The following is a 6935-nucleotide window of genomic DNA, read 5'->3' as shown; positions in this document are numbered from 1 at the left end:
TCGCTCCAATGAAACATACTGCTTCTCTTATAGGGAACACCCATAAGACATTTTTCTCTAACTAGAGAAAATGAGATTATCGTTTTACCACAGAACTTTTTTAAGTTTTCAAATCATATCTTCTACATGAATATTTCACAGAAAAATAACAATTCTGTACATAAAATTCTACTTCTGGGCGAAGTGTACAATCTTTAGTCAGACCTCAAAATAAAATTGGGGTAGCATTTGCCAATTTGCAAAGAGTCTCTACACATGTGATCTTATTTCTCATCAAAATCACATGATGCTGGGGGGAGGGATAAATCAGGAGTTTGGGATTAACATATACACACTACGATATATAAAATAATCAACAAGGACCTACTGTATGGCACAGGAAACTATACTCAATATCTTGTAATAACCTAAATGAGAAAAAAATTTTAAAAAGAACATAAATATATATGCATAACTGAATCACTCTGCTGTACACCTGAAACTAACACAACGTTGTAAATCAACTATACGCCAATATAAGATAAAAATTAGCAAACAAAAAAAAACAAAAAATAAACCCACGTGAGGCAGCATTTCCTTCCTGCTGCTGCCAGGATGGCGATGCCCCTGTTGCGGTGCATTTCCTGGGGCCGGTGGTTTGGGAGCCCAGGTCGGTCAGGAGTCTTACCCCGGGGCTGTGTAAAGCCCACTTGGGCACCCAGGGGTTGCTGGCGGTGCAGAAGGCTCGGGGTCTGTTCAAGGAATTCTCCCCAGAGAGAGGAACGAAGACAGAGCTCCCCCAGCTCTTTGACCGTGGCCCGGCAAGCAGTTTTCCTCAGGTCATCCACCGCGGCTTCGACCCCACGGCGAACTGGCTTCCGGTGGGGCACCCGCTGGCGCTTTGGGGCCTCACTTCCAGCGAGCGCGCCACAACGTGACCACGCTGGTGGGAGAAGCCATGGCGCCGGCGAGACCAAAGCTGCAGCACCGCAGAGCACTAGGCGCTGGAGGCGGAGCCTGTGTGAAGAGGCGTGTGCGCCTGCTCCAAGGGCTCGAGGCTCATCACCGGCGGCTGTTCACTAATGGGCCGACTTGGGGCAGCTTCCCGCCTGGTACCGGAAGCAGCACCTGGTGGACTTCCTAGCGGCAGTGGTCGGCCACTTCCGCATGGGCACGCAGCTGAACCTCAAGAGCCTCGAAGGCAGGAGTTTGGCAGAGTTGTTATACCTGGTGCTCCAGGCCTCTGATTTCTACTACATGTTCCATCGTTATGGATGCCGGGTCCAGCTGGGTGGATCTGAACAGCTAGACAATATCATGTCCGAATCTGAGTTCATCCACAAGTTGACTGGAGAAGATGTATTATATTTGGAATCTCTGTTCCTCTAATTACAGCTGGAGCAAAACTGGGAAAGTCTGCTGGCAATGCTGTTTGGCTTATGGTATCGATTTTTTGTCAGGCAGCAAGATGATTGGGTAGAAAGGTCCCTGAATCTCTTCACTTTTCTGCCCCTTGCAGAGATTGACCACATAATGTAGCTACATGTCAAAGAGCCAGAAAAGCGGGGTCTTCGGAAACGACTTGCTGCATTTGTCACAAAGCTTGTTGAGGAACAAGAAGGGCTGGACTCTGTTAAAAGTTTCACACAAGCCCTTTAGCAGCATAGATGCACTGGAGGTCATGTGTGATCAAGGGTTATAAGAGTTGTCAAAAGAAGCTTCATTTCTGAATTAGTTCTTGACCCTGGAACAAGCGTCCTAGATTTGCTGCAAAGTAAATGCCATTCCAGATGGTCCCTGAGGGTATCAGATGATCACAGAAGGCAGAGTCAGTATAAATCACAGACAAGTAACGAATCCTGAGAGTGTGTTAGGTGTCGGACCACATATTCTTAAGAATGGCCTTTCGTTACATAAAATAGGAAAAAGGAATTTCTACGTGATAAAATGGCTTCAGCTGTGAGGAAAAACACTTCTGATGGTTCAAACTTATTCATCATTCATTCCCAAGACATACGAACTTATACCTTCGCTTTTGCAAATCCAAATCGGAGAATGGAGTATACTCTCGACCTCACAGTGTGAGTAATTTCATTATTTATATAGGTTGATTATGTTTGTGGAGTAGTGGGCTATTTTATTTTCTGATCCGTAAACATTAAGGACTACCATAGAAAAGCATGATTTCCAGGATTAATCTCTTTTAATAATTATACTTCATGAAAAACGAAATGCTGTCTTTCCTATCCTGTCCTTGCTCTTTTGGAGATGAGTAGGAACACTGAAAAAGAGGTACTATAAGGACTTGTGGATACTTTTATATCAGGTGTGTATCTCACTGGATTTTTTTGTTGTTTGGGAAGCAAATACAGTTCTCCGTAAAAAAGGAGAAAAGTTAGAGGAAGTCATAGTTGGCATGAGAAATTGCAGTAGAAATAGTTTCTTTTTTAAAATTTTATTTATTTATTGGCTGTGTTGGGTCTTCCTTGCTGCGGGCGGGCTTTCTCTATTTGCGGCAAGCGGGCGCTACTCTTCGTTGTGGTGCACGGGCTTCTCATTGTGGTGGCTTCTCTTGTTGCGGAGCATGGGCTCTAGGCGCGCCAGCTTCAGTAGTCGTGGCACATGGGCTCAGTAATTGTGGCTTGCGGACTCTAGAGCGCAGGCTCAGTAGCTGTGGCACACGGCATGTGGGATCTTCCCGGAGCAGGGCTCGAACCCGTGTTCCCTGCATTGTCAGGCGGATTCTTAACCACTGCGCCACCAGGGAAGTCCCCAAAATAGTTTCTTTTCAAGGAAAAGAAAAATCAGTACTTGACTTTTCAGAAAGTTTCTAATCAATTTTCCAGTCCCTTGCCTTGTGTTTCCATATAATTAAATTTACTCATAGCCTTGTTTTTATATTCAGTAAAAAGGTAGCAATGTCTTAAAAGTGATTTAAAAGTTGGTAAATATACAAGTTTCAACTTCTGTCCCCAATCAGATTGCAACTTGAGATGAACCAAAAAGTTAAGTAACCAACAAAATGAAATAGAGGCAAATATTATACTAAATATCCAACCATATGAGAATACCAAAAGATATTCCAGTAAGGGAAGTTTTCAGGTCAAATTTAAAGGATTTGGAATCAAGACAGTTCAATTAAGCTCTGCATTCATCAGGCAAGTTGATTCTCCAGAACTATTTCCAACATCTGAAAAATCAAAGTATTAACACCCTTATTTCCCCTGAGGATCAAGTAAAACACAAACATACACACAAAATAGTCTACAATCAGATTTGTTCTAGAAAAATCTTACAGGCAGTAAAGCATGGCTTTAACAGTTCAAATCCTAGCCATTTACTACCTGCGTTACTTGGAGCAAGTCATTTATCTTCATATGCAAAAATGGAGATGTAATACTTCAGTCAATTTCAAAAATCTAAAAGGAAAAAAGTCATAAGACTTTCATACAGTATAAGCTGTATTGCTATGTTCCAAAGTAGATTTATATGTTAAAAAGCTATAGCTTATCTAAACTTCCTTCTGGGAGTAAAGTTAGGAAGAATTCATTTACTAACAAACTTTAATGTCACTTCATACCGGCAACTTTATTTACGTAGTAAGAACATAGAGGTATCCATTAGAAATGTCAGAGATCATCTCTACATTTCAAAACTTCACTCAGCCTAAGGGCCAACAAAAGGAGGTTTTCATCTGTTGAAAGTCATCTGTGTTATTTCCAGTTTGGGGCTTATTATGAGTCAACCTATACATTCTTGTTCATGTTTCGATGTGAACAAGTATCTTCATTTTTCTGGGATAAATGTCTAGGAGTTGAATTGGTCAGTTATATGATAGTTGTATGTTTAGTTATTTAACAAACTGCCAAACTTTTCTAAAGTGGCCACATCATTTTATATTTTTACCGGTAACATATGAGTGACCCAATTTCTCAATGTCATCACCAGGATTTGGTGTTGTCATTATTTTTTATTTTAACCCCACTCACAGGTATGCAGTGATATCTCTTTGTGGCTTTGCTTTAATTCTCCAATGAACATTGATGTTGTACATCTTTTATGTGCTTATTTGCCACCCGTATAGCTTCCTTCATGAAACATCTTCTCATGTTGTTGGCCCATGTCCTAACTGCTTTGTACGTTGAATTCTGTGAATTCTCTATGTGATCTAGACACTAGTTCTTTATCAGATATGTGGATTGCAAATATTTTTACTCACCTGTAGCTTGTCTTTTCATCTTCTTAAAGTGTCTTTCACAGAGCAAAGATTTTAATTTTGGTGAAGTCTAATTTATCAATTTTTTTCTTCTGTTGACTTTCTTAAGACTAAGAACTCTAATCTACAGCTAGATCCCAAAGATTTCTCCTCCTAGGTTTACTTTTCTAAAATCCTTGTAGTTTTACTTTCTACATTTAAGTTTGTGATCCATTTTGAGTTAATTTTCTTATAAAATAAGAGAATTAGGTCAAAGTTTTGTTTTGTTTTTGTTTTTTGCATGTGGAAGTCCAAATGCTTTTGCACCATTTGTTGGAAAGGCTATGTTCCCTGTGTCTGGGAGCCTCTGTGCTTTATCTCAATTTATTTAGTGCATCGTTATCAAGATGTGTCCTCAGGTAGTCACTTCTTTGCTTCACACCATTTCAGCTTATGAAGGTTTCATAGGAATGCTCTACTTTCGGAGAACGGGAAAGCTGTCAATAACATTCCTAAAACGACAAAAGTATTAAAATGGAGAACAGATTAGTGGTTGCCAGGTGTTAAGGAGGATGAAAGGCAGTAGGGAATGGGTGTGGCTATAGAAGAAGGCAACATGAATGTCAATGTCATGGTTGAAATATTGTACTATAGTTTTGCAATATTACCGCTAATGGAAAAGTGGGTTTGGAGTACATGGAATCTCTCAGCTTTATTTCTTGTATCTGTATGTGGATCTATAATTACCATAAAACCAGAGTTTAATTAAAAATCATGTATAACTATATTTCCTTGAGAATCAAACGTGATCGTGTCTATGAAAGCTCTTTATGACATATATATATACGTGTGTATCGGTGTGTGTATATATATATATATAATTTATTATCAAAGTAGCATCAATATTAAGTGTTTCTTTGCAGGCATATGAGTGGTATTTCGTCAGTGTATTGCACTCAGTGCATTTTCAAGCATTTAACTTTCAGGTTCTTGAGTGTATATGAAATGAGAAATAGTTAATGAGCATGCAGGTCAGATTCTAATGATAATTAGAGATAGATAACCTCACTCCTGACTTTGCACGCACATGTCTCTCTAGCGGTTGAGGATGCTGCTGCCAATGGTGTATTTAACAACCAGTGATGTACCAGTGATCCTGGGGAACTGATTCAACTTCTCTGGATATTATTTCCGATATATGAAAAGATATTTCTCCTGCTTAGGTAGGGATAATGTAACATAATGAATCAATGGATATAAAAGTGCCTTATGAAGTATATGCTCACATATTTTATGATTTATTTATTATAGTATGATTACAACAGGGAATTGATTTGGGGGATTCTGATCTACAGCATTTCTGGAGATTAATATTCCAGGTGTGAGGCTGATGCTTTTAAATATAGCGTGTTTTAAGTACCGTACCTATGTGTCCTCCCCTTGAGTCTGAGAGAGCAGGGCATGTTCCAACCCACAGAGCTCAGTGAAAATAACACTGCGTGATTTCCAAGGCTAGGTCCTAAAAGACCATCCAGCTTCCACCTTGTTTGCTGGAACACTTGCTATTGGAATTCTGAGCTGCCGTGTGGGAAATCTGACCATCCTAAGGTCGCCATGGTGATAAGGCCTTTTGGAGAAATCACTTGGAGAGGCCCTAGTGCTACACTGAGAGAGATCAGGTGAGCCCCAGCCATCCATATCATCTCAGCTCAGGCACCAGACATGCAAGGGAACAAGTCTTAGGTAATCTCAGGCCTCATCTGCTCGAGTCAACCCCAGCCATTTGAGTCTCCCCAGCCAAGTTTCCAGGCAGAACAGTGCAGACAAGCCACATTGGCTATTCTCTGTCCAAATTCCTGAGCCACAAAGTTCATAAGCAAAATAACATGGTCATTGATATAACACTAAATTCTGGAGTGGCATATTATACAGTAATAAATAATCAGAACAGTTTGTTAATCAGTTTCCACAAAACCTTGCATAATCCCCATTTTTATAAGATGGAAACTGAGAGTCAGAGAACTTAAGCTACTTGCGGATCTACCTTAGATAATGGCAGATCTAGGATTGGAACCCAGGTCTGCCTGAAGGCAGATTCTTTGTTCTTCTTCCCACAGTCAGGCTGACCTCCGAGGGCACATGTATGACCAGCTTGCTAAGTCCAAAGGATGAATGGGCAGAAGGAGAAACATGTATTCTTGCTCTGGTGCTTGTTTGTTTCTGGGATGTCTGCAGGGTGATCATTTGTGGAGCCAAGTCCTTCATATTTGTTATTATCTGCCTCAGACATCTTAATTAAATGCTTTGCAGGCCAGTACTATACAATCAAAACTCGAAGCACTTTTCTCTCTCAGGGAAAAAAAAATGTAAACTAAAATTTCTGTTCACTGTTCAGATTCCAGCTATTGATTTCTGCTCTTGTTTTTAATCTATTTTCTCTCTGAGAGTGCAAGTCCCCCAACACGATAAGAATAAATAAAAGCAAGTTGGTGTCATTTGGGTGCAAGTTGGTGTCATTTGGGTGAAAGGTGTGGGGGGCTGTGGGGGGGGTGGTCAGACACCTGATAAGGGCTTGGGCTGGTGGTTCAATAGCAGAAGGGTTAAGGGAGCTTCAGTTAAAACTTGTTTGAACTTGAAAAATCCTTTCCTGAAACCCCAGTACAAGATCTTTTCACTTTTATAGTCACATTCACTCTACATGTGCTCTCACAATGAGAATAAGAAAAAGGCAAACCAAGAAAGCAAAGGGATGGTGTATCAA

At 40.5% G+C, this 6935-nt stretch overlaps 1 pseudogene; it reads left to right on the top strand.

The window, feature by feature from the left end:
* The first annotated feature begins 594 nt into the window (after nucleotides 1–594).
* On the top strand, nucleotides 595–1942 carry LOC113610239 (tyrosine--tRNA ligase, mitochondrial pseudogene; annotated as a pseudogene).
* Nucleotides 1943–6935: the final 4993 nt, after the last annotated feature.

Source organism: Aethalodelphis obliquidens, unplaced genomic scaffold (assembly GCF_003676395.1).
Source record: "Aethalodelphis obliquidens isolate GAN/ISIS:26980383/991018 unplaced genomic scaffold, ASM367639v1 scaffold62, whole genome shotgun sequence".
NCBI lineage: Eukaryota > Metazoa > Chordata > Mammalia > Artiodactyla > Delphinidae > Aethalodelphis > Aethalodelphis obliquidens.
The sequence above is the reverse complement of the archived record's forward strand: the minus strand, read 5'-3'. Positions and strand labels throughout refer to the sequence as shown.